Genomic DNA, 24985 nt, shown 5'->3' with positions numbered 1-24985 from the left:
TCTGTACTATCCTGAAAATAAATCAATACAATGATCAAGATTAATTAAACACATTTTCACAAAAGTATGTTCAAGCCTCCTTAATTAATTGCTAATAATAGAACGACTTTCAACATTTTTAAAAATCTAGTGGAAACAGTGTGTTATTTACAGATTTTTATTCATCTTTATCTATTCCTTTTATGACACTGAGCAAAAAATTAGTTTTAATATTCTAATATTTGTTTTCCAACTATAGAGAACAGCAGGTGTTACCAGAAAGAAAGTAGGTAGGGGGATGGGTGAAATAGGTGAAGGGAATTAAAGGTATACTTGGAGTTCAATTTTTAACAAAATAATATTAATTTTTCAATCTCAGAATATTGGAGACTATTATTATTGAATATGTCTTTATTTATTTTATTAAAGTTTACCTTAAATGTTTTACATTAAATTTTTTGCATTAAATTTTTTAATTGATGGCTGGGTATGCACGCTTAAAGTAGAATGATAGGCGGATTATCCCATGGTACTCAAATAAACTAAGAAAATACCACAAAAAATATGGTCTAATTGTGGAAGACAAAACCACAGCATTTCTGATCCTTCTTTGTGCATGAGGAGAATTATAGTTTTCTACCTCCAAAGTTAGTTGTGGTCATGCGACTCCTATGACATGTGAGCAAAAATGATGTTGTTTTTAATTTAGATTGGAAGCAAGGTACTAAAAATGAATTAATCAAAATATTACATCTCTGAGAAAAATGCATAAAAAGAATTGGACAGAATCAGAAAACAAGTTTAAACTGGTTATATCCAGGCTGTTGTAGGGGGTTGAGAAGAGGTGGAAATATTCATTTTATGTTTAAAAACAGATCCTTGGAACAGGGAAAGTGAGAGAAAAATTCTATGAAGATAGAATTTGGTGAGTGAGAATTAGGTGTTGGTGCAGCTAATCATTGTAACTGTTCTGTGGAGATTTTTTAACTTTAGTCTTGCTTATTTTCACCAAGACTATGTTGATAGAATAAAATTTCTCAGACATTGCTCTCCACATATCCTTTGAAATCTATTTTAAAATGTGAGGATCTATTACTAAGACAGAAAGCTAGACTGTGTATTGGTTAGACAGTTAGCAATTTATGCTACTTGTCTCACAACCTCAGAATACAACCAGCTGCTTAGATTCAGTAAGTTGGAGTCTCATCTTTTCACATACGGACTCTAATTTGTTAGGACAAACTACTGATTCTGTTTTAAAAAATTATGTCAAATCCAAGCATTTCTAGTCTTTTCCATTGTTACAACCCTAGTCTAAGTCGCTGATCTATGCCACTTGGTCTTTTACAACAGCTCCCTGACCAATGTCTTTGCACACCATGCATGCTCTAACATTAGGCCCTTGATTTTAGCTCATTCTTTCGGCTAAATACTGTGCACTGGAAAATAGCAAGTCTTGGAATCCCTTCCAGTTCCAAGTCAGAGGTAGAGACGCCTCCACCCTTATAGATTTTCTTTGGCTTTTCTCTTAGCACCAGACTATTTGTCTCCAAAATACAGAATAACAGAATTCTTACAACTTTGTCTTCCTTCTTTAATGTTTTTCTCGAGGGTGGTCATCAAGCAGAGCTATGTGACTACAGCGGAACAAAATGTTCTGTCTCTTTATCTGCTTTCATTTTCTTATATTGATCATACTAATTTATTCTTCCTTCTTTTGTTCTTCCTGACACAATTCTGGAAAACACTACTAGAGTTTGGTACATAGCTAGTTGCATAAGTGTTGGCATTACACACACACACACACACACACACACGCACATTTATTACAGGTAGTATATAAATGTTTATTATGTATATTTATATATACATATAGAAGTATAAATATGTGTGTGTGTGTATATTTACACACCTGCAGTTTCAAAGTGTTAGGGTCTGTTAAGAGTGTATAGTGTAGCTGAAATCTGTCATTTGTTTAATTACCGAAGAGTTAGCCAGGCTGGAGTGTGTTCTAGGCGGAGGGAAGACAATGTTCAAAGGCTGTATCCTATTTACAGTAATGCAAGTGGCTATATTTGTGTGAGGCAGACAGAGCAAGTGGAGGAAGAGATGTGCTAAGAAACTAAGATGTTGATGGAGACGTCAGCTCTCAAAGAGTCTTCTGAACCACGCGATTTGAGAATAACAGGGCATTGCTAAAGGGATCTGAGCAGGAGGCAGAAATGGGGAGAAGATGTGTTTCTTAGCAGCTATGGCTTGAAGGGTTTTCTGCGGGAATTTAACAGCCTTTCACCCACTTCAAATAGTCTCCTCTATTCTTTGAGGGAATATTTAATATTTTTGAAATCTTATTACAAACGTAATACAAATGCAGTTTCACACACAAGTTCTCTTGTTATCAAGCATTTTGAAACTATAAACCAGTCTCAGATAGCCATTTGCTTAGAGCCTCCACAGTTCCTTAGAATAACTTACTGCTGTTGTGGAAATGAAACAGACAGACAAAATTGAAGGCTAAGAGCTCAACTAACAAGTTTTCACAACAGTTAGGGGGATCTGGCCCCAGGTGGTAACAGTAGGGAAGGAGAGAAGAGCCTGCTTTAGAAAAATGATCAGGAAATATAAGACAGGGGTTTTGGCTCATTTGAAATGACATCTGAGAAAGAGGGAGGAATCAAGGATAAGAATAATATTTTTGGTTTCAGCATCAAAATTTTAGGTATTCAGAAATATATTAGACATCACAGATTTTTGGGGGGGAGCTGTCATTAATTAAACTTTAAGCATGTTGAGAAGAGTAATGTATGGGACATCTAGATGCAAAAGTTCAGCAGTTTTGAGCTTTATTGTTGTTGCCACTGTCTAGTTAGCTGTGTCCTTATCCAGAGACTAGTTTAATTTCTACACTGTGTCCTACAATGAATCTGAAATACTGTGACAACAGAGTTCAAAACTGAAAACATGCATCTATCTTTGGCATCTTATTAAATAGAAGTTCAAGTATCCTAAAAATATTTAATTCCCTCCCCTGTGCAAGGTAAAACACTAACTGACTCACCAAACATCATTCTCTTCAATATATTGATGGTACGGTTATAGCTGTGTGTGTTAAATAGCCCACCTAGATACCCTATAAATCAATTTTAGCCACTACAGTTGAACGATAATATTAATTTACATTTGCATGTAAAATTTTAAACTTGCAGCTTTTCCTATATATTTATTTTCCCCCACCCCATAAGTCAAGAATGGGAAACAAAAATAAGCCTGCACAAATACAATCCTACACAAAGATAATGAGAGGATATAGATTAGGACTTATTCTTAGACTATGGATGTGAGATGAGAATCAAAATGTAAGTTTTTATATTGTAAAATAATTAGTGAATAGTCATAAACAATTAGTTATTTTGGCTTTTTACCCAGTTGTATGAAAATGAAACAAAGAAGAAAGCATATTTCATTTAACAACAATAAGGATGAAAAAAAAGAAAAAAAAAAGGACAGGAAAGATAGGTTCCCAAACTCCAAAAGAACACAGGTTTGCATAACAAATCTTGCAGAACAATCTGCCTCAGCAGATCTCACTGCTGTCATGATAGTATCTGAATTATTGAAGAAGGTAATTCAGGTGAAGCATTATCTGCAGAGATTTTTTAACACTGATGAATTTCTTTTATTTTGAAGCACATTCTTCTTAGAACTAAAAGTAGTAGCAAATGTGTATGTGTGCGTGTGCATGTGTGTGTGTGTCTGAGCTTAGTATGCAGGGCATAACATTTTGGATTTTCACAGACTTCTTTTTCCTCTCCCCACACTTATCTTTAGTCCCAAGCAAAGCTACAAAGAAGGAATCTCATTTATTTAAAGGATTTATTCTCATTTATTTAGAGGATGATGCATGAAAATGCAGGTTGTGTGTGTGTGTATGTGCGTGCGTGTGCAGGCAATATCCCAGATATTCAGATTTCATTGAAAAATGGTGACTGCAGAAGGAGAAGTGGAAGAAGAGGAATTAGGATCAGGGAAAAGAGTGGTTGCCAAATTTCATCATTAAAAGAAAGACTTCATCTGGAGTAAAAAGTGAGAACCTTCCCAAGGTTTCCAAGTGCTTAAAAATAGGAAATACAATTACTAAGTGAAATAAACCAGTCAGAGAAAAACAAATACCATATGATTTTACTCATATATGGACCTTAAGGAACAAAACAAACAAGCAAAGGGAAAAATTAAGAGAGACACCTCAACAAACAGACTGTTAATTATAGAGAACTAATGGTTATCAGAAGGGAAGTGAGTGAGGGATGGACGAAACAGATGATGGGGATCAAGGTGTCCACTTGTGATGAGCACAGGGTGTTGCAGGGAATTGTTGAACCACTAGTTGCAGGCTGGAAACTAATACAACACTGCATGTTAACTAACTGCAATTAAAAAATTTTTAAAAGAACATGTCTTCTGCCCATTTCATGATTGGATTGTTTGTTTCCTTGCTGTTGAGTTTAATAAATTCTTTATAGATCTCGGAAACTAGCCCTTTATCTGATACGTCATTTGCAAATATCTTCTCCCATTCTGTAGGTTGTCTTTGTGTTTTGTTGACGGTATCTTTTGCTGTGCAAAAGCTTCTTATCTTGATGAAGTCCCCAAAAAATACAAAAACAGGATCTACACTTTCAAACTGCTATTGTCTCCCACAGAGAAAGAACTGCAAAGAACAAAATTCTTGAGCCTGTGGGAAGCCTGATGTGGGACTCAATCCCAGGACCCTGGGATCTCAGCCTGAGCCAAAGGCAGACGCTCAACCATTGAACCACTAAAACAAAATTCTTATTTGTTCACTAACCATATAAAAACTACCTGATGCAAGTTTTAGAATGTAGGAAATTCTGATTTCATAAATGGTACACCTATTTTTTTTTTTAATTTCCCAATCCAAAATTTCCCATGTGTCCTTGTCTTGACTGAAACAGTTTTATCAACCTTCCATCTTTTAAGGCACTTCAAAAGATCTTCATAGAAAAAGTCCTTGGTATTTGAGTCTCAACACTGGATTTGTTATTATAAAACAGGCACAAGTCAAGGCTTTGTGTCCTAATAATAGAACCTGGGTGGGTCACTTTATTTTTCTGATATCCCTTTGTCATCTGTACATAAGAGATTATAGTGTTTGGTTCGTAGGATTATTGTTAGAACAATTAAAATGGTAACTACGTTTATAAACTTAAAGCACCAAACATTTAGTACATTATTAATATGATCAATTCATTTCATAGCCAGTATTTTTATTTGATATTGTTTTATTTTTCATTTTGTGTTTTAAACATCCACAAAGAATGTTAGGAATTAATTATATTTTAATTTTGAAATGAATTTAGTATTTTTCTACTTAAAATAAATCTAAAACAAAAATTGATTTTCAGAAATATAAGTTCCATTAATAACAAAATAAATTATATCTAATTAGCCTTTCTCCAGAGATAATAAACTATATAAACTACAAATACATATTATTTCATATGTTATATATGTCATGACATACGTGTAATATATACAATATGTAATATGCTATATCTTAAATATAGTACAATGCAATATAACAGTTTGAACACTTTAATGAAAAACCGATGAAAGCAGAAAATCAGAGTGAAACCAAGCTTAAGAGAAAAAAATATTTTATAAAGTAACATAATGGACAAAACTTTTCAATTTATACAAGATACTTTACTGGATTATGGAATCAGAACTTGAAGCTGGGTTTCCAGAGTGGCTGCACACTAAGAGAGGAGAATCTCAGCTAAAAGAAACAGAAGGGTGAATGAACCATCCAATCAATACACAGTTTCACCTCAAAACTATGGTTGACTTTCTAACTGTGCAAAAGGAGGCTGAGAGGGCACCCTGCAGGAACACAGCAGGAAACCACATCAGGAAGTCTAAAATTGCTGAAAAGAGATGAAAGCAGCTACCCAGAGCTGTATAGACAGGATTAGGAGTACAAAACCTGCTGAGTTAAAGGATCTTGGCAAAAACCTCTTAGTGTCAGCGAAAATCCAGAAATCATGCCTTAAGGATAAGGGTTGCATAATAGGATTAAGGGGTATAGTTTAAGACTAAAGACAGAACTGAAATAAACTCACCAAAATAAAACCTAAAACCAACTCTACTCTAGATCAAGGCAATTCACCTGAAATTGTCTGCCTACTAGTATAAAACACATCATTTTTGGAGGCCAATAAAAATTATCTAAACTGAACCACACAGAGAAAAAAATACTAAACACACCTGCACGCGCACGCATGTGCACACACACACACACACACACACACACCCCTAGGCAAATCACAAAGAAACTGCTAAAACCAAAAATAAGATGCAATAATGAAAACAGTCAGAGAAAATGAACATTATTAAAATAAATGCAAGATAGGAAAAATGTCTGGTTTCTTATCAGTAACAGTAAAAAAGGCAATAAAAGAAACTAAGTTGTTTAAAAATATGTACTTTGTTAACCTAGAATTCTATGTATAATAAAAATACTTTAGAAATTATAACAAATGAAAACATTTTAACAAAAAATAGAACCCCACAGTACTGAAATAGCAAGGAAAATTCTTCAAGATGAAAAAAAATTGTATAAGGTGGAAACAAACATCTCAAGAATAGAAGGAAAAATGAATCACATCACAGCTATGGTAGATCAAAATCAATGAAAAAAGGTGAACTTAAACACAATTGTATACATAATTATACTAAAGGTAAAATGACTAAGTACCAATAATAAAAGCAAACATTCTCAGAATGTATTAAAATCAATAAACAGATACCATCAATTTATGCTACAGACACTTTAAGTCTAAGTACATTGGTGAGGAGATATTATGTAAACCCTAAGCACACTTAACTGTATTAATGGTAAACTAAATAGACTCCAAGGTAAGGGATATTATCAGAAACTAGAGGATTTCACAATGACATGTAAATTCATCAAGAAGACAAAATAGTTCTAAAAGTATAATAAAGTAACTTAAAAAGATATGAGACAAAAATAATGAGCTTAAAGAGAAAATAAAACAGTGCTCCTTCGGAATTGAAGAATTAAAATGCTTACCTCAGTAATGAAGAAAAAGGAAAAAATAATTTAAATATAGAAAATTCAAAAAACACTATCACAAAACTAATCTAACACAGATACGTATAGAACACCGCAACAAAAAACTGCAGAACGCCTCTATTTTGTGTATAGGGAATGTTCATGTTTCTGGACTACGCAATAAGACTCAGTAAATACCAAATGGACAAAAAGGTATAGACAGATTCTCTAACAGAAATAGAATGAAATTAAAAATAAATAACAATAAGACCTCTAGAGAATGTCCAAAGGTTTTGAAATTAGTAAACTTACTACATAAGTCAAGGATTTGTCGATCACAAACAACATTAGGAAATACTTTGACCTGGGTGGCTCAGTGGTTGAGCCACTGTCTTCGGCTCAGGTCACGATCCCAAGGTCCTGGGTTTTAGTCTTACATCGGGCTCCCTGAGGGAACCTGCTTCTCCCTCTGCCTGTGTCTCTGCCTCTCTCTCTCTCATGAATAAACAAAATCTTTAAAAAAAGGAAATACTTTGACCTAAATGATAATTAAAGCACAACATGCTCAGTATGTGGAATAAATCTAGAACAATAAATAGAAAATGTATGGCTCCCAATGATTAAACAAGGAGGATGTATAATAAGTGACCCAAATTCCACCACAAGCTTGATGAAAAAAAAAAAAAGGACAAATTAAACATAAACTAGAAGGGAAATTTAAAAGAGAATTAAAAACTCTATGAAAGAGATTTGCAGGTAGACAATAGAGAGAAAATCTTTAGAACCAAAAAATATTTCTATGAAAAAATTAGTAAAACCAACAAACCTTTAGTAACTGTCCCTAAGAATGAGAGAACACACAAATTTCCAATGTCAGGAATACGAGAGGATATCTCCTATATCGTAGGATATTGTAATATGATATATAACATACGTATATATGTATATTATTCACATACATACATCATTGTTCTAAATAGATAAACCCTAAGGAATTTATCAAAAAGGAAAAGTATTAATAATGATTGTTTTTAAGTTAAGACTATTACTATGTCACTTTGGGTTCCCCAGGACTAAATCAATGAGTTATTACTATATTATTATCTTGGCTAGGGCCACTGATGATCGTTTCTAAGGAGAATTGTGCCACTGTACCAAAGAAGGAAGGAAGACTGTGTCGGGGACACAGGAGATTCTTTGGGATGTCTCTTAGTAACCATGCCGTGATCTAGGTCAATGGAAAACCACAATAGACTAATTCAGGCAGGACGACGAATGGTCCAGACCCCAAAAGAAATGAATGACTGAGTCTCCTGACCGTGTAAAGAACCATGACCAGCCAAGGTAATATGGAATGGTAATACTACCAATGAGGTATTATGCTGAGAGCAAAGGTAATTTGGGATGGGCACTAAAATTTCACCTTAATTAAAAGCTGAATTTCGGGGCTCCTGGGTGGCAGAGTCGGTGAGCCTGACTCTAGGTTTCATCTCAGGTCATGATCTCAGCGTCATGGGATTGAGTCCCATGTCTGGCTCCCCACTCAGCGTGGAGTCTGCTCCCTCTCCCTCTTGAGTACCGGACATATATGAGGTGACATAATATGACATAATGACATAATAAATGCACTAATCCCCAGGACAACTTTTCTAAATAAAAAACACCAAACTTTGCAGAGCACTGAATTTTATATTATCTATATTTGGAGAATAAAAGATTTTGTCCATAAAAAGGCTGAAGCCTTTACATGTGACATTTCATTACTAAAACTAGGAAAATGCTGATAATTTTTTTTCTTTTTTGTTAAGTAATTCTGTAATCAAAGCATTTGTTAATCTACTTAAAGTATAAAGGTATTTGCAGTAAACTCACATATACAATATGGTACTTGTATACATACTTACACTAATTTAAATGTAAAATGAGAAGGAAACAAATATGGTATCTATTTAGTAAAACACTGATATAGTTGAAAGCATATTTAGTCACTGCATTCTGGTATCTAAAGTAAATAAGGGAAACCTAACAGGTTTCATGAATTTCATTATTAAATAAAAACATTTCATTTTTTGAAAGGAAAAAAATATTTTCCCTGGAAAAAATCTGAATCAATCAAACTGGTTGTTAAGAATTTCCCATATAGGATTTTGATTTCTATTTTCATCTTAAATATTAAAAGACTTCAAATTAAATATATTTCAGTGAAAATATTTCTGTGAAACTATAAAGAGTTTTGACTTTAGCTTTTAACTTTAACTTTATTATAATGGGATTTTTTTCCCCTGAAATATCTTTTATCACATTCTTTGAAGTATAATTTATATACAATAAAATTAATTCATGTTAAGTATTAGGTTCAATGAGTTGTGACTAACATAAATCTTTGTGCATGCCTTCTTTCACTCAGCATAATGCTTTGAGATGAACTCAAGTTGTGTGGTTATCTTCTTTTTTCTTTTTCATTTCTGTGTGGTATTCTAATGTACGTACATCACCAATCATCTATAAATAGACATCCAAACTATTTCCAGTATTGGATATTATTATTATTAATAGGTTCACTATTAATGTTTCTGAAAAATATTTTTGTAGGCATACAGTTCATTTATCAAATGTAAATGCCCGGGATAATTGCCTGGCCTCATGGAATGTCTCTGTTTGACCATATAAAAATGTGTGTTGTATAATCTTTGTCTCATTTAGCCTCCCTACCAGCTGAATAATAATTTCCACATATGTTGTGACATGATGATTGAGGCCGATTTTTTTTTCCCTATGGCTACCCAGTTGTTCTAGCATTATGTGTTAAAAATACTTTATTTTTCAGGGCACCTGGATGGCTCAGTGGTTGAATGTCTGCCTTCAGTTCAGGACAAGATCCTGGGATCCTGAGTCGAGTCCTGCATTAGGCTCCCCGAGGGGAGCCTGCTTCTCCCTCTGCCTGTGTCTCTTGCCTCTCTCACTGTGTCTCTCATGAATAAATAAATAAAATCTTAAAAAAAAACCTTTCTTTTCCTCTATGGCATCATTTAAAAACATAAATTGACCATTTAAAGTGTAGGTATATATTTTTTTTCAGCTTAATTATGATATAATGGACAAATAATGGGTCTGTTTCTTGATTATCTATTCAATGACATTGTTGTATATATTTATCAATTACCAGTATCATTCTTACTTATAGTAAGTAGCTTTATAGCTGGTCTTAGAATCAAATAGTGGTATTTTCCAAAATTTTCTTTTGGCTTTTTCTAGATCCCTCAATTATACAGATGTATATAATATATATGTATATTATATAATACATATATTTCTTTCTATCTTTACTTCTAACTCTTTCTCCATAAACCCTTCAATTTTCTACAAAAAGTACTAGTGGATAGGGATTTGTTTGATTGAAAGTATGTTCAATCTGTAGATCAATTTGGGCACAGTTAACTTACCAATAATAAGTATTCCAATCCATGAACATGGTATATTTTTAGGTATTTCCAATATCTTTTAGCAATATTTCAGTTTTTTTATTGTTCCAATATTGTACATATTTTATTTTATTCTAGCGTAAATGTTTTTAAATATCATATTTAATTGTTACTGCTAGCATATATAAATATAACTGGATTTTTATATTAATCTTTTATCCTGCAACCTTGTTAAATCCACTTATCATTCTAGACATAATTTTGTAGACACATAAGGACTCATCATTTGCCTGGACTTACAGAGTTTCACTCTTTTCATGTGAGGCTTATTATTTACCCACAGAATCATCAGGATCCTATGTACACTTCTGTGGTTCTCTCCTTCCTTTCCAATTCACATTTCTCAGATTCCAGACACATAATTTCTTCTATTCTGATTACTGTCTCTACAACTGGGTGTTCTGCTAATTATATCATTCCTTAAAATTTTGCCCATAATACTTCCAGGCAGAAACCCAGTGTGATAATAGAGTATACATCATTTACTTTCCTTCTTATGGGACTAACATCCCATGACATCCCTACCTTTAGCTCAATATCTATAAACAATTATAACATATGTTTTTTTCATTGTTTTCATTATTTACAATGAGGGAGATAATCCAGTACAAATTAGTATCTCATGGTAAGAAACAGAATATAATTTGTTTAATATTCTATGGCTCTAGAAAATAAATATTGTCTCCTCTAAACTGCTGGTTTTCAACTTCTTTGAATGTCTGATAATCTTTTGCTGAAACCTTCAAATTTAAGTAACATAACACATCAGTTCTGGAAATCAGAATCTCAATCATCTCCAGGGCATGTTGTTATTCTTTGCTTAATATCTTTTCAGAGCTAATTTTGTAAAGTCAATATTCCTTGCCAGGTTTGGCCACTTGAGCCTCTGCTCAGTTAGCTTAGTGGTCAGTTAATGATTGCACAGAGATGTCCTTAACCACCTGTAATCTCTGTGTTTTACAACCTCTTATGAGAGGCTGTGTGTCTGTTTGTATGTGTGTTGGAGCACATCTTCAACACTCAGCCAGTCAGGTAACAATTCTGCCTCTGTCTTCATTTCCTGCTTAAGCAAAGCCTCAATGTCAGGCCAAGAAGAGCATTTAAGGCAGTCTCAAATCTTTCCTAGGCAAAAACATAGACCTATATCCAAGTGTTTGGCCTTACAGCTCCCCAGGAATATGCTGGAGCTTTTTAGGATTCTATGGACATCTTATTTTTCAATGTTTCCTTTCAAACATTTTTGGTTTACCTACCATTTGCCCCAAGTCTTATTTTTAAGTCAGGGGACCAAAATTAATCAGTTCCCTATAATGGTTTTTCACGATCATTCCTGGAGAGAGAAGTTTATTCCTCTATAGGAGTTCCATGTCAGGTCAAATACAGGCGGTCTTGGAAGTGGTGTTGTACGGAGAACTACCAGATTGGTCAAATAATAGCATCTTTAGGAATAAGACTTTGAAAGACCTATAATCTTACTTGACTCCTCTGGTAGCTGCAAAGCTATTGGCTTCACCATGATTGTCGCCATTGGTTTTTTAAGTGTATTATAGGGCTGGACAGAATGATATAGGGAATAGGTAAATTAAGACATCACAAAGCTCTCTGTTCTTATCAAAATTCAGCCTCCCATCACCCTATTTGAATAAACACTCCCTGAACTGCTGTAAACCTTTGGCTAATTTCCAGAGTTCTGAAGAAGTTGATTCTGACATTTTATTTTGTCAGTTTTATCATTGCTTTTATGTAGGAGAGAATTTGCAGAGGTCTTTACTTCACCACTTATACTAATGTTTCATGGGGATTATATTTTAAATTGCTCCATTTTATCTCTTTTATTTATGTGATAGACATTTCCATCATCTTTTTTAGTGGAGAGAATAAACCATTTTATCGCTTTCCTAGTGGCAAGGCTCAAGATTGACAAATAACTTCACCCAATAATGTATTACAAAAGAAATAAATACAAACTAGGGACAAGAGAATGACAATTTCACAGCTCTATGATGATCACTCCTACAAGGGAAAATACCCTGGTAGTTGTTTAGGTCTACTTGACATTTATTCAAAGGCAATGAAAGCATGTGTTAGTTTTATCTTTATCTATTTCTGTTTAAAGTAAAAGAGCATCCTAGGTAATTACAAATATTGTATTAAGTAGGTTTGCAATATGCGTATGTCAAAAGTGGAAGCAAAGGGTAAGAGAACTTTGAAAAATATGCCATTTTAGTATTTCATGAATATAAAGTAAGTTAGTTTGTCCAGTCTAAATGGGAAAGGCCAACTTTCTGAGAAAATAGCAAAGTGATGAAATTACCAAGGATTTAATATTTTTACATTATAATTATTTAGCTTATATGTCTTTCTTAACTCCCTGATAAATATCCTAACCCCCCAAAAAGCATGCAAATTTCAGTTGAATTAAGATTATGGATATAGCAAAAACAATAATCAAAATAAGGACAATAGTTGGGATGCCTGGGTGACTCAGTGGTTGAGGGCCTGCCTTCGGCTCAGGGCATGACCCTGGAGTCCCAGGATCGAGTCCCACATTGGGTTCCCTGCATGGAGCCTGCTTCTCCCTCTGCCTCTGTCTCTCATGAATAAATAAAATATTTTAAAAAATAAAGACAATAGCAATATTATGTCATATGGCTTATGAGTTGGGTTGCCTAAGATAGTCCTAGTTTGCACACAATGTCTTTAATTAATTGTTAATATCTTCCTTGACAGTAAAAACATGCATATGGTGTGTGTGGGGGAGTAGAATTGTATTACATGGTTTTATTACAGAGTTAAAGATAGACACAGAGACATAGAGACACATCAGGATAAGAATGTAACACCCCTTTGGAATCTGTCCTGTGCTCACTTGTGCAGAAGCATCTTCTATCACTCTCTCTAAACTAATTTTACTCTAGATATTGTGAATCAACTTGAGTTTTGTAAATGCCCTCTGACATCAGCTTTTTTCTCTTTCAGAAAGACCCTTCCATCTGAGTACTAGCCAGGGTTTACTCCTCTCTCAGATTCTATGTGAAACTACTTCCTATGGCTGCCCAACTGTCACTGAGACTGTCACTAGGTCCCTTTTAAATATTCTCATAACTCCTGCACTCTCCGATCCCTTTTATCCTTAATATCAATAAGTTTGGTAATTCTGACTTTCCAACAGTCAAGGCTTTAGTATATTCTATTCTTAATGAGTGGCAATTAAGATATCACTGGTGAAAAAAGGAATATTTTTTCATATATGAGTATGATAATTTTTCTTCTTCCTTGTTAGCATATAAATGACAACTTTCTTTTACATCTCCATTTTTTTTCTATCTTAAACCATATTAAATTGTTTTATCTTTTCCTCTAGCCCAAAAGCTTCTTAGTAGTTTATCCTGTGAACCAGTGATTAACAGCATTTCATATAAATAGAAAATTAGTCATTACATTTTAAAATAGGAAGGCTTTTATTATTTGCTAAAAAGAAACACTAATATAGATGCTATCTGTCAACAAACACCCGTAGACATGAACTGGAGTTTTGGAAGTATATTAGAGAAACCGATAATCATGGTAGCATTTAAAATCACTGTTTAGAAACAGAGCTTAAAGTATAAAATTTCTGAGAAGTACACAACCATACTTTTTTACACAAAAGCTGTTCCTCCCTTTCTTAAGCACCTGGTTTCCATAATTTTGATTCAATTATATTCATGCAATCAAATAAAACAAGTAATTTAAAAGAGATGAATCATTGTCTTAGAGCTATTATAAAAATAAATGTTACTTAAAATGCCAGAAGATATATTATTCATAGGTATATTATAGTCTATCACAATGAAGAGAAAGGTAATATTCATATTTAAATTTAAACTAGAGTCTAATAACATGACTATTTACATTAATGTAAAGCAGAAGTTTTCAATTTATGGTATGGGGACTACAAGAAAACTTCAGTCTTTTGAATTCCCTTTTCTCATAAGTGAACAGTAGAATCTTCCACAAGTTATAAGACACTGTGATTGGGTCCCTGCTCTGCCAACTATTGAAATGTGTGCATGTGTATTATTTTCTTACCTCAAAAACTATTTAAATTCCAACATGATAAATATGTATAGATATAAAACCAAATTCTTTGTGGTCCAGAATATTTTTTTCTAGAAGGTAAAAAAGTATTTGGAAACCATACAGTTTGAGAACCACTGATTTAAGAGAGTATGTATTTTAAATTTCACATTTATATTAGGCAAAAGATATTTAAAGCTCTTTCTTTAAAATTGACTTGATGTTTCAATTATTTCACCTTTTTTGAAAGAGGACATCATTTTGGTTATATTCAATGATGACAAAATTTATTAAGTGGTATATTTAGTCTTTCTCACAAAAAGAAAAAGTCATTAAAATTCAAAAGTATAAAAATACACATTTAAAATTTTGAGAAATAAATTTACTAACTTAAAATAGATAAATTATCTATTAAATCCAGAAAACATCTTTTTGGATATATAGTTTTAGATACTGATGAAATTAACCAAATATGAAGAAAAGTAGCATTATAATAATTTTGACAATTTCATGTTGAATGGCACAAATTTAATCTTGTGTGTCATTTATTAAGGCTCCAGTATTTTGGCAAAAGCTATTTTAAATTAAAATAGAATACCCAGTGGATATAATTACAAAACAACTCAAGTTTTATTCTAAACTGTAGTAATTGATCCTACAGTGAGATTTATTCTGTAATCATGGAAGTCAATGGCATTTACAACTAGAATAAATTAAGGTAAATGAAGAGGAAAATTGTATTCTGTATAACATTTAGTTCATTATAGGCTTAAACAACTATGTCAATCCATGTTCATCAATAGAAATTACGGTGCTTGCTGACATAATTGAATCAAAATATTATCTCCAAGAAACAGCCTATGTTACACAGCATAAAAATTATTGTTTTGTGTGTTTTTTTTTTAAACTGATCTGCTTTTCAAGTCCTTAATAAAAGGGATAAAAAATGTGGATAATTTGCAACACTATTGTATATGATCTCTTTTGTATCTTAATATAAAGAGAAAATCTGAAATTGTACCCTGTAGCTCCAGGGGAACTTGTTCCTTTAGGATTCTTTTTAGAAATTCTATTATGCTTATCTTTACTAGTTATTTTAATTAGAATCCCCATGATTAATTCGAGATTGAATATAGATTCTTGTAAAAACCATCCCAATGAGATCTATAGATTCTGCTTCTGAATGAAACATTATTACTTACTAAGAGATGAACCTTATGTTTACAAGAAATAATAATAATTACAGTAGTAGCAGCAGTAGTAGCAATAATAGTAATAATGATATTGTCAACCATGCAAAATTTCCCATGAAATAAATGAGAGAATCGCTTCTTTAAGAAAAGGCAGAATGGGGTAATAAGCCAGCACCTAATTGGGCAGTACTCTAGTGTTCAATTATTATATTATCTTTAATAATTATTTAATACTTAATATATGTACTCTTCATTGAACTGAAGCATGACTCCCAAAGACAAGGTAGACCGTGCTTTTTTAAAAAAAATTACGTATTTCTTGCTTATCAACTCAAATTCCCACTTCATTTTGAGAACATACTTCTACTACTACTATTATTATCATTATCATTATTATTATTATTATTATTAACTTCTGGAAGTTACATTTGATTCTTTATCATACACCTTTGATTATCCTATACAGACTACAATTTCATGTGGAAATAGTTAAGCAAGTCTATTATTACATCATATATAATGGAACTCCATTCCTGGAAAAAGGTGCCAGGTTGAATTTAAAAATTGCTAAATATGAAAAACATTTCAGAGAGAAGTCTTTTAAATAGAACTTTAAACTGAGCATGGAAGAGAAGGCAGCTCTTTCTTCTAGGACCTCTAAAATGACAGAGCCAAAGAATCTGAATGTATGCATAAAACCTGGGTATAGAAACATGCGTGGAAATATTCCCATATATTAACATTTTTATCTATATTTATCTAAACATTGGCTCTTAAGGATATCTCCAGTCCTAATTCATTACCAAAATGATCATTCTAGCCTCCTTAACTTGCATATCTGTAACCTCCCGCTCTGTGAGAAATTTGGCCCTTACCATCTGACATGATTGTTTAATTCCCATAGGAAACAGCTTTGTCAACTAGAAGACAGGGTCGGGTGAAATCATTTTTGCCTTTGGTTTTATAATGTCCGTTCATTTCCAAGGTTATTTGGGCCAGAACCTTTTCTCTCAACTCACTCATACATTAGTAATACATCTAGAGTCTTTTTTCGCATATGGCGCCCCACCCTGAGATTCCCCAATGCATTTTTAAATTTGCAAATGGTACAGTTTAATTTTTGTGCGGTAAAGCTCTATGGAATTTGGCCATTGTGTCATAGCTTGTATTCACTACTACAGTATTACACAGAATAGTCTCACCAGCCTACAACATCTCTTTCGTTTCCCCTCTTAAGTTCTCTCCCAATCTCAAACCCCTGATCACCGCTGGTAATTTTATATCTCTATGCTTTTCCTCCCCCAGAGGCCTTTCAAAGTATGTAGTGGTTTTAGACATACTGGTTTCACTCAGTATTATGTCTTTAGGATTCACCCACGGCCTTCATTGTTTGGCAGCAGAGTGCTTTTCAGTGCTAAATACACCATGTGTGGATACACCACAGTTTATTTATACATTAACCTTTTGAAGGTTACTGTTTTAATTCTGTGTATGGGTGATTACGAGTAAAGCTTCTACAAACATTCATATGCAGATTTTCGCATGGAAATGATTTTTAAATCAGTTGGATAAATACCTAGGAACACAATGACTGGATTGTATGATAAAACTATGTTTAACTTTGGAAAAACTGTCCAATCATTTTCTGAAGTGGTTGTACCATTTGGCATTTCCTATGAATAGATTTTTGTTTCTCAGCATTATTGCCAGTAGTTGGTCTTATTTTTGCTTTTTGCCATTGAGATAGGTATTTAATAATGTCTCATTTTTGTTTTACCTTGCAATTGCCTTAAGACAAATGATGTGGAGCAACTTTTTTATATGCTTGTTTAGCATTTGTAGATGTTCCTTATTTAGGTGTCTATTCAGATCTTTGGCCAGTTTTTATTTTTTTACTATTGATATTAAGTATTGTGTATTTTGGATCAAATTGTCAGATATATATTTTGCAAACATTTTCTCCTAGTTGTGTGATGTGTCTTTCATTCATCTTACAGCAACTTCTGAATTGCAGAAATTTGTAATACAGAGAAGGTCTATCTTATCTTTTCTTTCACAGAAAACTCTATCATTATTGTATCTAATATCTAATACATATCAGATACATGTCTTGTCATTTTTTGTTTCATTCAAAATATTACAGCTTTTCATTTTATATTTAGATCTATGATCCATTTTGAATTAACTTCTGTGTAAGTTGTAATATCTGTGCCCAGATTAGTGGTTTTATAAATCAATATTCAATTGTCTCAAAATGATCAAATGATAAAAATGACTAAATGATAAAAGTCAGTCATTCTTCATTGAATTGCCTTTGTTTCTTTAGTGAAGAAAAGTTGACTATAATTTCAGTTTAAGTATGGACTTTCTAATTTGTTCCAATAGCGCATGTCTATTTTTTCACCAGTGCACATAAACCCAGAGTAAGCCTTGAGATATGTTAGTTCAAGTACTTCACCCTCACCTCTTTGTTTCTTTAGGGTTTGTTAACTATGCTAGGTCTCTCACCTTTCCTTTTTTTTTTTTCTCTCACCTTTCCATATGAAATTTAGAATCAGTTTATTGATACCTATAAAATAATTTTTATTGAGTTTCTGACTGGTATTGTATTGAATCTATAGATCAAATTGAGAAGAACTGACATCAAAATAATACTGCATAACCCAATCTGTGGACTTGGAATGTATCTCCATTTATTTGGAATGTCTTTGAATTTGAATCACTGTTTTATAGTTTCCCACATCAGCCCTGCACTTATTTCATTAGATTCATACTTGAGTATTCCATTTTACTGCATGCTACTTTACATATTTTTTTAAATCCCAAATGCCAATTGTTGGTATGTAAAAAAGCATTCTGTTGTATATTACTTTCTTTTGATCTTGTTACACTCACTTATTAGTTACAGGTTTTTTTTTTTTTTTTTTTTTTGGTCAGGTTTTTGGAATTTTCTATGTAAATGATCATGCCATGTACAAATAAAACCAGATTTTTTCATTCCAATCTATACATTTAGTTTCCCTTTTTGGTCTTATTTCACCAGCTAGGATTTATAGTATGATACTAAATAGGTATGCCGAGAAAATATATTTGTTCCTTATCCTTGATCTCAGGAGTTAAATTTCTGGTTTATTATTTTATAAGATTTTTGTAAATATTCTTTATCACATGGCAATAGTTCCCTTATATTCATAGTTTGATGAATGTTACTATAAATCAGTGTTGGATTTTGTCTAATGTTTTTACAATTGATATGAGAATATGATGTTTCTTTCTATTTTGATATGGTGGTAGCTTCTATTGATTGATATTTGAATGTTTAACTAGTCTTGCATACCAGAAATAATCCCACCCAGGCATGGTGTAAGATGATTCCACTTTTATGACATTATTGCTTTTCATGTGCTCTGTAGGTGATTTACAGCATGTCCATTTCCATCCTCTTATCCTTTGTTACATTTCTGTCATACATTTCACTTATTGATATGCTGTGATTCATACATTGATTCAATTGTTACTTTCAAGGAGCTGTTATTGGGACACCTGGGTGGCTCAGTGGTTGAGTGTCTGCCTTTGACTCAGGAAATGATTCCAGGGTCCTGGGATCAAATCCCACATCAGGCTCCCTCTGGGGAGCCTGTTTCTCTCTATGCATATGTCTCTGCCTCTCTCTCTGGGTCTCTCATGAATAAATAAAATCTTTAAAAAAAACCCAATGACTTGCTATTTTATAGATTATCAAGAAAAAAATCTTTAATCAAAATTAAAATAAAAAAAATTTAACTTATCTTCATTTATTCCTTTTATGATGCTCTTTCTTTCCACAAACTACTAAATCATTCTGAACACCTTTAAACCCAACCAGAGATCTAAGAAAAGAATAGCTGCAACTTTACAAATAGAAAATGACTACTTTCTGCAAGGTAGGGGGTGTGGAGAAGTGAATACCAAGTAATATATTGGAAGATAAACTTCGGGGGAAGGGAGCCTCCATTAGCCAACTATTGGAAAGTGATACAGCTGTGGAGTGCAAAATTGAAACTTTTAGAAGTCTGCTCTGGTGAGGGATATCTCTGACTGAAAGGTGCTCAGGTGGTGAAGTAGAGGTGCAATCCTAGGTGGAATAGTGTATTTAGTCTTTCAATTTTAATTTTTTCTCTTTCTTTTTCAACCAATTTCTTATTTTATCAACTCTTTTTTTATCAATTTTTTAAAAAAAATCTTTCTTTTTTGATTTTCATTTCTACAGTTGCAGTCTACCCTTTCATTGTCTTTAATTTATATATTACATAAATTAAATATATAAGTGAGGAGAAAGCCCAAATTAAACTTATATAAATTTATATATTAAAAATTAAATATAAAAATATAAATCTATCTATATATATAAACATTAACCTAAAATATATACATATATAATTATTTTACTTTCCTTACAATCTTGGGATGCAGTTTCTTCAAACAGATCAAAATATGCCCAGAATCTAGTGTATGGCTCTATTCTCGTTACATAATATCCACATTCCTTTTTTTCGCTTCTTTTTTTTTCTGTTTTATTAAAGTCTTTTAAATTTTCATCTTTACAGTTACAATCTATCCTTTCAATGTGTTTTAGTTATATATTATAATTATGAATATACACACACACACACACACACACACATATTTTTCTTTACAATTTTGAGATGTAGTTTCTTCTAACAAACCAGCCGAAATAAACTCAGAACTCTGTTCTGTTCACCTGTCTGCTTATATTCCCTTTTTTGTCTTTTAATTTTTATTTTTACAGTCACATTCTATCCTCTCATAATTTTTGTACATATAAATTTTTCTTTCATTATAATTTTGGGATCTCGTTTTCTAACAAATGGACTAAAATACACACAGGATCCAGTGTATTGCTCTATTCTGTTCATTTGTCTGATTATATTTTTCCTCTCTCCTCCTCTCTCTCTTTCTCTTTTTCAGTTTCAGGTCTCTTCTGATTTGTTTAGTGTAGATTTCTCTGGGGTGATTATTGCCATTTTAGTACTTAGCTCCTTCATTCATCTATTCTTCCCTGAGTAAAATGACAAGACAGAAAAACTCACCTCAAAAAAGGGAATAAGAGGCAGTACTACCTTCCAGGGACCTAATCAGTATGGATATAAGTAAGATGTCAGAAATAGGGTTCAGAATAACGATTATAAAGAAACTAGCTGGGCTTGAAAAAAAAAAAAACATTAAAAAGACCCTAAAGAATCCCTTTCCAGAGAAATAAAAGAACTAAAATATAATCAAGTCAAAATAAAGAAGCTGTTAATGAGATGCAATAAAAAACGTAAGCTTTAATGGCTAGGATAAATTAGGCAGAAGAGAGAACTAGTGATATAGAAAACTAAATGATGGAGAATAAAGAAGCTGAGAAAACTAGAGATCATGAAGGGAGAATTCAAGAGATAAATGACACAGTAAAGTGAAACAATATAAAACAATTGTGATCCCAAAAGAAGAGGAAAGAGAGAGGGGGGCAGTTGGTAAATTGGAGCAAATTATAGCAGAGAACTTCCCTGATCAGGGAAGGAAATAGGCATCTTAGTCCACACAGGAGGCACAGAGAATCCCCCTCAAAATCAACAAAAATAGGTAAATGCCCAGACATATAATAGTGAAACTTGCAAATCTCAGAGACAAAGAGAAAATCCTGAAAGCAGCTGGGGACAAGAGGCCTGTAACATACAAGGGTAGAAATATTAGAGTGGCAATAGACCTCTCCACAGAGACCTGGCAGGTCAGAAAGGACTGACATGATATACTCAGGGTGCTAAATGAGGAAAATATTCAGTCATGAATATTTTATACAGCTAGAATGTCATTCAAAATAGAAGACCTGATAAAAAGCTTCTAGGTCAAACAGAAACTAAAAGCATTTGTGATCACCAAACCAACCCTACAAGAAATATTAAAAAAGGAATCCTTTAAGTGAAGAGAAAGCCCAAAGGTAACATAGACCAGAAAGGAACAAAAACAACATACAGAAACAGTGACTTTACAAGTAATCCAATGGCACCAAATTCAAATTAGTAACTCTGAATGTAAATCAAAAGTCACAAGGTATCAGAGTGGATAAAAAAGCAAGCCCCATAAATATTCTGTCTGCAAGAGACTCATTTTATTTTATGTATTTAAATTTTTTTTTCATTTATTTATTCATGAGAGAGAGAGGCAGAGACACAGGCAGAGGGAGAAGCAGGCTCCATGCAGGGAGCCTGATGTGGGACTTGATCCCAGGTCTCCAGGATCACACCCTGGGCTGAAGGTGGCACTAAACCACTGAGCCACCAAGGCTACCCAAGAGACTCATTTTAGACCCAAAGTCACCTCCGGATTGAAAGTGAGGGTGTGGAAAACCATTTATCATGCTAACAGACTTCAAAGGAAAGATGGGGGCAGCAATCCTTATATCAGGAAAATTAGATTTTAAACCAAAGACTGCAATAAGAGATAATTAATTAAAAGGTCTATCCAACAAGAAGACCTAACAATTGTAAATATTCATGCCCCTAACATGGGAGTAGCCAGTTATATAAGCCCATTAATAACAATATTAGAAGAACACATTGATAACAATACAATGATAGTAGGGAACTTTAACACCCTACTCACTGCAATGGACAGATTACGTAAGCAGAAGATGAGTAAGAAAACCAGGGCTATGAATGACACACTGAAACAAATAGACTTCAGAACATTCCAACCTAAAGCAATAGGATACACCCTTCTTGAGCGCACATGGAATACTCTCCAGAACATATCACGTATTGAGTCACAAATCAGGTCTCAACTGGTACCAAAAGACTGGAATCATTCCCTGCATATTGTTGTACCATAATGCTTTGAAACCAGAACCCAATTACAAGAGGACATTTGGCAAGAACGCAAATACATGGAGGCTAAAGAGCATCCTACTAAAGAATGAATGGGTCAACCGTGAAGTTAAAGAAGAACTAAAAATTCATGGAAGCAAATGAAAATGAAAGCACAACTAACTGTTCAAAACCTTTGGAATGCAGCAAAAGCAGTCTAAGAGGGAAGTATATAGAAGTAAAAGCCTGTATCAAGAAACAAGAAAAGTCTCAAATACATAACCTAATCTTACACCTAAGGAAGCTGGAGAAAGAACAGCAAATAAAGCCTAAGCCTAGCAGGAGAAGAGAAATAATAAAGATTAGAGTATAAATCAATAAATAGCAACCAGAAGCAGAGTAGAATAGATCAGTAAAACTAAGAGCTGGTTCTTTGAAAGAATAAGATTGATAAAGCCATGACCAGATTTATCAAAAAGAAAAGAACTAAGACCCAAATAATGAAAATCATGAATGAAAGAGGAGAGATCACAACCAACACTGAAGAAATACAAACAATTAGAAGAACATATTATAAGCGAATATATGCCAACAAATTAGGCAGTCTGCAAGAAATGGATACATTCCCAGAGATGTATAAACTACCAAAACTGAAACAGGAAGAAATAGAAAATCTTAACAGATCCATAGCCAGCAAGGAAATTGAAGCAGTCCTCAAAAACCTTCCAATAAACAAGAGTCCAGGGCTGCATGGCTTCCCAGGGGAATTCTGTCAAACATTTAAAGAAGAATTAACACCGATTTTTCCGAAGCTATTTTAAAAAATAGAAATGGAAGGAAAACTTCCAAACCCTATGTGGCCAGAATTACCTTGATCCCAAAACCAGACAAAGACCTCACCAAAAAGTAGAATTTCAGACTAATATCCCTGATGAACATGGATGCAAAAATTCTCACTGAAATACTAGCCTCACCAAAAAGGAGAATTTCAGACCAATATCCCTGATGAACATGGATGCAAAAATTCTCACTGAAATACTAGCCAATAGGATCCAAGATATATTAAAAGAATCATTCACTATGACCAAGTGAGCCCTGGTCTTCAAAGGTGATTCACCATCTGCAAATCAATGTGATACACTACATTAATAAAAAAGGGGGGGGTGGCAAGAACAATGGGAGCCTCTCAAGACATGCAGAAAAAGCATTTGACAAGCACAACAACCTTTTTTTTGATTAAAACTGCTTACAGTGTAGGGATAGAGGGAACATTCCTCGATATTATAAAAGCCATATGTAAAAGCCCACCTCAAATATCATTCTCAATCGGGAAAACAGCAGGATGTCCACTCTCACCACTGCTGTTCGACATAGTACTGGAAGTCCTAGCCTCAGCAATCATACAACAAAAGGAAATAAAAGGCATCCAAATTGGCAAAGAAGAAGTTAAACTCTTAGTCTTTGTAGATGACATGAAACTCTATATAGAAAACCCAAAAGACTCCACCCAAAATTTCTAGCATTCATACAGGAATTCAGCAAAGTGGCAGGATACAAAATCAGTGCACAAAAATCAGTTGCATTTCCATATGCTAAAAATGGGACAGAAGAAAGAGAAATTAAGGAGTCAATCCCATTTACAATTGTAGCCAAAACCATAAGATACCTAGGAATAAACCTAACCAAAGAGATAAAAGATATGTACTCGGAAAACTAAGGAACACTCATGAAAGAAATGAGGAAGACACAAAGAAATGGAAAAATGTTCCATGCTCAAGGGTTGAAAGAACAAATAATGTTAAAATGTCCACGCTACCTAGAGCAATCTATTTATTCAATGCAATCTCTATCAAAATACCATCAACTTTTTTCACAGAGCTGGAACAAATAATCCTAAAATTTGTGTGGAATCAGAAAACACTGGAATAGCCAAAGGAAAGTTGAAAAAGAGAACCAAAGATGGTGGCTGGGGAGTTGGGTTGACAGGGTGATGAACATTAAGGAGGGCGTGTGATGTAAGACCACTGGGTATTATAAAGACCAATGAATCACTAACCTCTACCTCTGAAACCAATAATACATTACTTGTTAATTAACCAAATTTAAATAAAATTAAAAGAAAATAAAAAAGATCTCTTCAGGCTATGTGTGTGTATGTGTGTGCGGTACATATTCTGTGTTTTGGGATGTCTTGTAATATTTCTCTGGAAAGCCAGATATGCTTTATTTGGATAACAGGAACTGAGGCAAATAGGGCCCTAGTGTGAGCATTCATGTTAATCTCTGTGTATGTTATCCCTTTACTTATGATCGCTATAAATGCCAGAATTGGAA

General features: G+C 33.4%; 1 long non-coding RNA gene across 1 annotated transcript in view; it reads left to right on the top strand.

The window, feature by feature from the left end:
* LOC125752501 (uncharacterized) overlaps positions 1–10036 on the top strand; it is a 71092-nt gene extending 61056 nt beyond the window's left edge. The window contains exon 3 of the long non-coding RNA XR_007402144.1: positions 9900–10036. This is a non-coding gene — a long non-coding RNA (uncharacterized LOC125752501). The remainder of the gene's footprint in view (positions 1–9899) is intronic.
* The last annotated feature ends 14949 nt before the right edge of the window (positions 10037–24985 follow it).

Source organism: Canis lupus, chromosome 14 (genome assembly GCF_003254725.2).
Source record: "Canis lupus dingo isolate Sandy chromosome 14, ASM325472v2, whole genome shotgun sequence".
Lineage (NCBI taxonomy): Eukaryota > Metazoa > Chordata > Mammalia > Carnivora > Canidae > Canis > Canis lupus.
The sequence above is the reverse complement of the archived record's forward strand: the minus strand, read 5'-3'. Positions and strand labels throughout refer to the sequence as shown.